This window comes from Opisthocomus hoazin, chromosome 8 (genome assembly GCF_030867145.1).
Source record: "Opisthocomus hoazin isolate bOpiHoa1 chromosome 8, bOpiHoa1.hap1, whole genome shotgun sequence".
NCBI lineage: Eukaryota > Metazoa > Chordata > Aves > Opisthocomiformes > Opisthocomidae > Opisthocomus > Opisthocomus hoazin.
In genome coordinates, this window is record NC_134421.1 from 73961190 (window position 1) to 73969833 (window position 8644).

An 8644-nucleotide genomic window follows, 5' to 3' on the forward strand; every position below is an offset into this window, starting at 1 on the left:
CACCGGCACACGCAGAGCCATGCACAACGGCCGGGGTGGGCTCGCCCTGGCAGCTCCGGACCCCCCACGTCCCCCATGGCGTGTGTGTGTGCCACATGTGTGTGCCACACGTGTGTGCCGTGTGTGTGTGCGCAGGGTGTGTGTGCCCCACGCGTGTGCTCTGCGCGTGCCCAGTGCTGTGCCCCGGCTGGACGAGCGGGGGCGCCGTTCGGTGCCGCTGCGCAGCCCGGGCCTCGGCCCAGAGCTCGGCCGGGAACGCGGCGAACGCGGAACGCTGCGGAGGAGGCGACGCGGGAACACGGAGCGCTGGCGCGGGGGGACCGCCCCGCCGCCGCTTCCCGCCCCGCCGCCGCTTCCGCCTGGAGAGGGCGCTCTGCGCCAATCGCGGCGAGTTACAGCGATCCCGCCCACATATGGGTAAGGGCAGCTGACCAATCAGAGGCTGCCGTTGCTCTGCCTGCCCAACCCCTGCTCTGCGGGCGGGACCGGAGAACGCCCGCGCTCGCGCTGAGGCCCCGGCGTCGCTGCTGGGTCCGGCCCCCCCAAGCCCCCGGCAGCAGGGGACGGCGGAATCCCCGTGGGAATCCCCGCGCCTGCGGGAAGCAGCGGGGGAGGGGAGGGGGAAACCCGCGGCCGGGAGCGGTGCCGCCGCGGCGCGGGGGCAGGGCAGGCCCGCGCGGCCGCCCCCCGGGGAAAGCAGGGGTCCGCGGGCATGGAAGTGGAGGCCGCGGCGACGTCGCTCGGCCGTGTCCTCTCCGGGAGAGGGACGGGGACAACGGGCAAACAACTGGAGCAGCTGATTGAGCTGGGGCGGCGCTGGGGCCACCTGGCAGACGCCCGGTCACTGTTTTCTGTCTCGGCGTGGCGGGAGCTGGGAGAGACGATGTGGCTGAAGACGATATCGGGGGAGGAAGAGGAGGAAGAGGAGATCGCGGCTGTGCGGGAGCCCTGGCGAGCGGTGCTGGAGGCTTTGAAGGCTCTGGAAGCGGAAGGGGAAGCAGCGCGTGCGGCAGCTCGAGCGCCGGCTCCCGAGGCCGGGAAGGACCAAGTGCCGAAGCCCGGGGCGTCGGCGCCGTTTCTCGGTCTGCCCGCCGCGGAAGGGGTGACCGGGACCATCCGTGAGTCGGTCGCCGAGACCCGGGCGAGCGCGGAGGGCGGTTCAGGCGCCGTCAGAAGGGCGGGAGCCCCGCCGGACCCGCCACCGCCCAGCGAGAACGAGGAAGCTGCCGCCGGAGAGACCGAGCGGAGAAACGAGCCGCGGGCGGAAGCGCTGCGACCCCCAGCGAGGGGGGAGGGGCGGCCAGAGCTGCCCTCAGGGGGGGCAGGGGACGAGGCGCGGCCCCCAGCACCGGCCCCTCCTCTCCGTTCCCCGTTGCCCCCCCCCCAGCGAGGAGTCCCCACCCCCGACTCCTCCCAACGGCTGGCGGGATGGGGCGCAGGAGAAGGGGATGTGCGACCTTTTGCAGTCGGTCCTGCGGCACCTCCAAGAGCTGGACTCACGGCTGCGGCGCATGGCAGCCACCGCCAGCCCCCCGCAGAGAGAAGGGGACGCCCCCTCCCCAAAATGTCTGATCGGGCCCCCGGCCTCGGTCAGAGCTGGCCGCTGGAGCGGGGCCGTAAGGGACTCCATCCTGGACGGGCAGTGGGGTGCTGCTGCCGGCGTGGGAAGCCCCCCGACACCGGCCGGTCCCGCGGCGCAGACTGACGGTCACGGCAAGCGGGGACCGTGTGGCTGGAAAACTGTGCTGCGGGCCCATCACGCCATATCGCAATACGGGGTGAAATCTGAGGCCGCCCGACAGATCGTCACCTGGATTTATTCCGCCGACTTGATGTGCCCGTACGACCGCCGGAGTTTGATGCAGTTGTTGCTGACCCCCACCCAGTTCTTGCTGTGGGAGTTGGTGTGGACGCAGCGGGCGACGGAGGAGGCGATGCGGCACCCGGACCAGCGGGACCCTTACTACGGAATGACCGCCGAGATGCTCACCGGGCAGGGAGCCTACGCCGACCCGGACGCGCAGGCGGCCTTCCCCGCCAGCCTGCTCCAGCTGTTGGCTCGCCTCGCCCTGGACGCGTTCCTCGCGCTGCCTGGCTCGGCTGCGCCGGCCTTCGCAGCCGTGGTGCAGGGAGCCGCCGAGGGCTACGGCAGCTTCATCGACCGGCTGCGGGACGCGGTGATGAGCCACCCGGACTGGAACGAGGAGAGCAAGCAGCAGATGTTCCGCGCGTTGGCTTTCGACAACGCCAACCCAACCACGAAGCAAATTCTCGGCCGCCCGCCGATGGGAGCGGGGGTCGAGGAGATGCTGGCCACAGCGGAGAGAGCGGCCGCGTGGAAGCAGCGAGCGGCGGTCGCTGCCACCGTGCAGGGCGCGCTCCGAGAAGTCATCCGGCCGCTGGCGGCTGCGGTGCAGCAAACCGGCGCTGGGCGGGCGAGGCAGCCGTCCCGCGGCCGCTGCTACCGGTGCGGGCAAGCGGGGCACACCAGGCGCAACTGCCGGGGCGCCGTCTGGTGCGACAGCTGCCAAAAAGCCACCCATGCCACCGAAGCGTGTTCGGGAACCGGGGGGAGGAGTGCGGAGAGAGGCCGCGCTCAGAGAGAAATGAATCCTCCTGGCAAAGCGAGGGTTTTTCGCAGCGGCGTCCGGCCGCACCCGGAGGCAGCGTGGGAATCGCCCCGGAGACCACAGTAGACGTCACCCTTGGGGACACGGCCGCGCACGAGATTCCTGGCAGCGCGGCTGGGCCGTGGATTAATCAAAACGGCAAAATAAGAGCACTTTTAGTGGGACGTTCCTCTGCAGACATCAAAGGACTGCTTATCGTCCCTGGAGTTATCGACGCCAACGATGCGGGGCGGATTCACGTTACGGTCCATACCCTCTGTCCTCCTCTGTCCCAAAAAGCAGCAGGATAGCATAAATTATAGAGATAATTAATCCCCTCAACCATCCTCCAGCGAGAACTCCCCGCGGAGACCAGAGCTTCGGTGCCGCAGGCCCGGCAGAACGTTTCACTACAAGGACGGACCGCCGGCCCACCATGCGCGTCGTGTCGGGTCAGAAGAACGCATCAGTACGAATCTGCACACCGGGGCTGACGTCACCATCGTAAGGACGGTCACCCAGCCGGAGGAGTGGCCCGTGGGTGCTCCCGCAGCAGCCACCGCAGGGGTAGGGGGACACGACTCCCATGGCGAGCAGACACCCCGTGCGAATAACCTTTCCCGAGGGGCAGGAGGTCAGCTTGAAGGTCCGTGTTATGCAGCTCCCTGGAACCCTTGCAGCCCTGACTGGGCGCGAGGTTTTGGGTCAGGCCGGAGCTGTGCTGACTACTGCTCCTGTTTAGTCATGGGTGCTGGCGAGCAGTCGCCCAACCTGCCATTAACCTGGCTGTCCAACGAGCCCGTGTGGGCTGACCAGTGGCCCACGACAGGAGCACCTGCACCTAACGAGACGACTGGTAGCAGAACGGCTCGCTGCAGGCCACGTCCGGCCTTCGGTCAGCCCACGGAACACCCCCCCTTGTCATCACTCCGAAAAAGAGCGGTCAACGGCGTCTCTTGCGTGACCTGCGTAAAATAATGAACCCATGGGAGCTCGACAAACCGGGGTGCCATCACCCGCCGTGCTGCCGGCGGGTCGGCTGTTGAAAATGTTATCCTCACACGAGCGAGTTGCACCGGGTTTTGCTTTATTCACCACTCCGAGTTGGGCCGTCACCTCAGCGAGGGGCCAAGCTGAGCTCGCCAGACCAGTTTATGGACATTTATTGAACCGATGGGATCAAGGCTGGAATCTTCAGAAGTTTCTAAGCGACCCTTCCGTTCCTTGGAGTACACCATTTATGAAGTTCTTTCTGTTCTTCTGCCTTCGTGGAATTCTCCCTCACTGGTTGCAGGCCTTGCTTGGTTGCAGGGTTGTCTCGGCTTCTTTAATTAATTCTATTAGATATAATCCGTGCAATTAATTTCTATCCCAATTGCACACACCCGTTGTGTGGTTTCTTCACATGGCCGAATCGACGTTCTAGTTTATGATTTTATTCTGTTCTATAATCAATTTTTATAACCAATCTCTAACATCGGCAGGTGATCATTGTTGACTTAAAGGACTGTTTCTTCACTTTTCCTTTGCATCACAGAATCCCAGGGTGGCAGGGGTTGGCAGGGACCTCTGTGGGTCACCCAGTCCCACCCCCTGCCCAAGCAGGGTCACCCAGAGCAGGTTGCACAGCACCGCGTCCAGGCAGGGCTTGAAGATCTCCAGAGAAGGAGACTCCCCAGCCTCCCAGCGATTCGCCTTTTCGGTGCCGGTTCCCAACGAAGCAGCGCCCTCGGAGCGATGAGTGGGTTGTCCTGCTGTGGGGCCTGAGGAACTCACCCACTCTGTGTCACCTTCATGTGGCTTGGGCATTCGCCCCACTCAGCAAACAGTGGCCGAAGACGATTATTTATCGTTCTACGGATGACATCCTTTGCTGTCAACGGGAAGGGCTCGGTGACGATTCCCTGACGCGGCTGAGTGCTGTTCTGGCCAGCAAGGACCTCGTTGTCTCCCCAGACAAAGCTCAGCCATCTGCCCCATGGAAGTACCTTGGGCGGCGCATCTCTGACGCCGAGATCCAACCGCAGAAGGTGGAGCTGGCAACAACCTCGCGCACGCTAACCGACGTGCAGACTCTGCTCGGAGATACCCAGTGGGTGCGCAGCTGGAGAGACTCCAACGGAGGGCTGCGAGGATGAGGAGGGGCCTGGAGCATCTCTCCTGCGAGGAGAGGCTGAGGGAGCTGGGCTTGTTCAGCCTGGAGAAGAGAAGGCTGCGAGGGGACCTTCGAAATGCCTCTAAATATCTGCAGGGTGGGGGTCAGGAGGACGGGGCCAGACTCTTTCCAGTGGTGCCCAGCGCCAGGACAAGGGGCAATGGGCACAAACTGGAGCAGAGGAAGCTCCAGCTGAAGCCGAGGAAGAACTTCTTCCCTCTGAGGGTGCCGGAGCCCTGGCCCAGGCTGCCCAGGGAGGCTGTGGAGTCTCCTTCTCTGGAGATATTCCAGCCCCGCCTGGCCGCGGTGCTGTGCAGCCTGCTCTGGGTGACCCTGCTTGGGCAGGGGGTTGGGCTGGGTGACCCCAGGGGTCCCTTCCAACCCCTGCCACGCTGGGATTCTGTGATTCTGCTGGCATCTCCAGTGCCGAGGTTGCACCGCCGACGCTGCTGCGACGCGGCTCATGCCCCGGCGCCGAGAGCACCCTAAGAGCACCCTATCAGAGACCCAACGGCTTCGCAAGACGTCGTGCGGAAGCTTCCAGCAGCCTGGACTGCTGGACGGCTCCTGACCCTACCTGTCTCCCACCTGTCTCGCGGCGCGTTATAGCGATCCTGCCTATGTGTGGTTAAGGGTACCCAGCCAATCGGAGGCTGCCGTGCTCTGCCTGTACAGACCCTGCTCTGCGGCTGGGACCGGAGAGCGCCCGCGCTCGCGCTGAGGTCCCGGCGGTACTGCCGGGTCTGTCCCCCACCCCAGCAATGTGTGTGCAGCGAGCACGCAGGGCTGTGTGCGTGCGGTGTGTGCAGTGAGTGTGTGCTGTGTGTGCAGTGAGCGTGCAGTGCGTGCAGTGTGTGCTGTGTGTGTGCAGTGAGCGTGCAGTGTGTGCAGTGTGCTGTGTGTGCGCAGTGAGCGTGCAGTGTGTGCTCTGTGTGCAGTGAGCGTGCAGTGTGTGCAGTGCGTGCTCTGTGTGCTGTGTGTGTGCGTGCAACGTGTGCTGTGTGTGCCATGTGTGTGCCGTGTATGTGTGCTGTGTGTGCAGTGAGCGTGCAGTGCGTGCTGTGTGTGCTGTGTGTGTGCAGTGAGCATGCAGTGTGTGCTCTGTGTGCAGTGAGCGTGCAGTGCGTGCAGTGTGTGCTGTGTGTGTGCAGTGAGCGTGCAGTGTGTGCTCTGTGTGCAGTGAGCGTGCAGTGCGTGCAGTGTGTGCTGTGTGTGTGCAGTGAGCGTGCAGTGTGTGCTGTGTGTGCCATGTGTGTGCCGTGCATGTGTGCTGTGTGTGCAGTGAGCGTGCAGTGTGTGCTCTGTGTGTGTGCAGTGAGCGTGCAGTGTGTGCTCTGTGTGCAGTGAGCGTGCAGTGCGTGCAGTGTGTGCTGTGTGTGTGCAGTGAGCATGCAGTGTGTGCTCTGTGTGTGTGCAGTGAGCGTGCAGTGTGTGCAGTGTGTGCTGTGTGTGTGCAGTGAGCGTGCAGTGTGTGCTCTGTGTGCAGTGAGCATGCAGTGCGTGCAGTGTGTGCTGTGTGTGCCATGTGTGTGCCATGCATGTGTGCTGTGTGTGCAGTGAGCGTGCAGTATGTGCAGTGTGCTGTGTGTGTGCGTGCAACGTGTGCTCTGTGTGTGCAGTGAGCGTGCAGTGCGTGCAGTGTGTGTGCACTGAGCGTGCAGTGTGTGCTCTGTGTGTGTGCAGTGAGCGTGCAGTGCGTGCAGTGTGTGCTGTGTGTGTGCGTGCAACGTGTGCTCTGTGTGTGTGCAGTGAGCGTGCAGTGTGTGCAGTGAGTGTGCAGTGCGTGCTGTGAGTGTGCAGTGCGCGCGTGTGCAGTGTGTGCTGTGCCTGAGTGCATGCGATGTGTGCCATGCTTGTGCCATGCGTGTGTGCCATGCGTGTGTGCTGTGCACAGGTGCCATGCGTGCCGTGTGTGTGTGCAGTGAGTGTGCCATGTGTGTCCCGTGTGTGTGTGCCATGCACGTGTGCCGTGTGTGTGTGCAATGAGTGCCGTGTGTGCGCATGCGCTGTGTCCAGTGCGTGTGTGCAGTGCGTGTGCACGCAGTGTGTGCTCTGTGTCTGTGCCACGCGTGTGTTGTGTGTGTGCAGTGAGCATGTGGTGCGTGTGTGCATGCAATGTGTGCGTGCGATGTGTGCCATGCGTGTGTGCAGTGAGCGTGCCGTGTGTGTGCAGTGTGTGCTGTGTGTGCGTGCAACGTGTGCTGTGTGTGCCACGCGTGTGTGCAGTGAGCACGCAGGGCGTGTGTGCATGCGGTGTGTGCCACGCGTGTGTGCTGTGTGTGTGTGCCGTGAGCGTGCAGTGTGTGCTGTGTGTGCTGTCTGTGTGCGTGCAACGTGTGCTGTGTGTGCCACGCGTGTGTGCTGTGTGTGCAGTGAGCGTGCCGTGCGTGTGCAGTGCGTGCAGTGTGTGCTGTGTGTGCCATGTGTGTGCCGTGCATGTGCTGTGTGTGCAGTGAGCGTGCAGTGCGTGCAGTGCGTGCAGTGTGTGCTGTGTGTGTGCGTGCAACGTGTGCTCTGTGTGTGTGCAGTGAGCGTGCAGTGCGTGCTGTGAGTGTGCAGTGTGTGCGTGTGCAGCGTGTGTGCTGTGCCTGAGTGCATGCGATGTGTGCCATGCGTGTGCCATGCGTGTGTGCCATGCGTGTGTGCTGTGCACAGGTGCCATGCGTGCCGTGTGTGTGTGCAGTGAGTGTGCCATGTGTGTCCCGTGTGTGTGTGCCATGCACGTGTGCCGTGTGTGTGTGCAATGAGTGCCGTGTGTGCGCATGCGCTGTGTCCAGTGCGTGTGTGCAGTGCGTGTGCACGCAGTGTGTGCTCTGTGTCTGTGCCACGCGTGTGTTGTGTGTGTGCAGTGAGCGTGTGGTGCGTGTGTGCATGCAATGTGTGCGTGCGATGTGTGCCATGCGTGTGTGCAGTGAGTGTGCCGTGTGTGTGCAGTGTGTGCTGTGTGTGCATGCAATGTGTGCTGTGTGTGCCACACGTGTGTGCAGCGAGCACGCAGGGCGTGTGTGCATGCAGTGTGCCACGCGTGTGTGCAGTGTGTGCAGTGAGCGTGCAGTGCGTGCTGTGTGTGTTGTCTGTGTGCGTGCAACGTGTCCTGTGTGGGTGTGCAGTGAGCATGCAGTGTGTGCCACGCGTGTGTGTGTGCCGTGAGCGTGCAGTGTGTGCTGTGTGTGCTGTCTGTGTGCGTGCAACGTGTGCTGTGTGTGCCACGCGTGTGTGCTGTGTGTGCAGCGAGCGTGCCGTGCATGTGCAGTGTGTGCTGTATGTGTGCGTGCAACGTGTGCTGTGTGTGCCACGCGTGTGTGCATCAAGCACGCAGGGCACGTGTGCATGCGGTGTGTGCCGTGTGTGTGCAGTGTGTGCAGTGAGCGTGCAGTGCGTGCTGTGTGTGTTGTCTGTGTGCGTGCAACGTGTGCTGTGTGGGTGTGCAGTGAGCATGCAGTGTGTGCCACGCGTGTGTGTGTGCCGTGAGCGTGCAGTGTGTGCTGTGTGTGCTGTCTGTGTGCGTGCAACGTGTGCTGTGTGTGCCACGCGTGTGTGCTGTGTGTGCAGCGAGCGTGCCGTGCGTGTGCAGTGTGTGCTGTGTGTGCCATGTGTGTGCCGTGCATGTGCTGTGTGTGCAGTGAGCGTGCAGTGCGTGCAGTGTGTGCTGTGTGTGTGCGTGCAACGTGTGCTCTGTGTGTGTGCAGTGAGCGTGCAGTGCGTGCTGTGAGTGTGCAGTGTGTGCGTGTGCAGCGTGTGTGCTGTGCCTGAGTGCATGCGATGTGTGCCATGCGTGTGCCATGCGTGCGTGCCATGCGTGCGTGCTGTGCACAGGTGCCATGCGTGCCGTGTGTGTGTGCAGTGAGTGTGCCATGTGTGTCCCGTGTGTGTGTGCCAT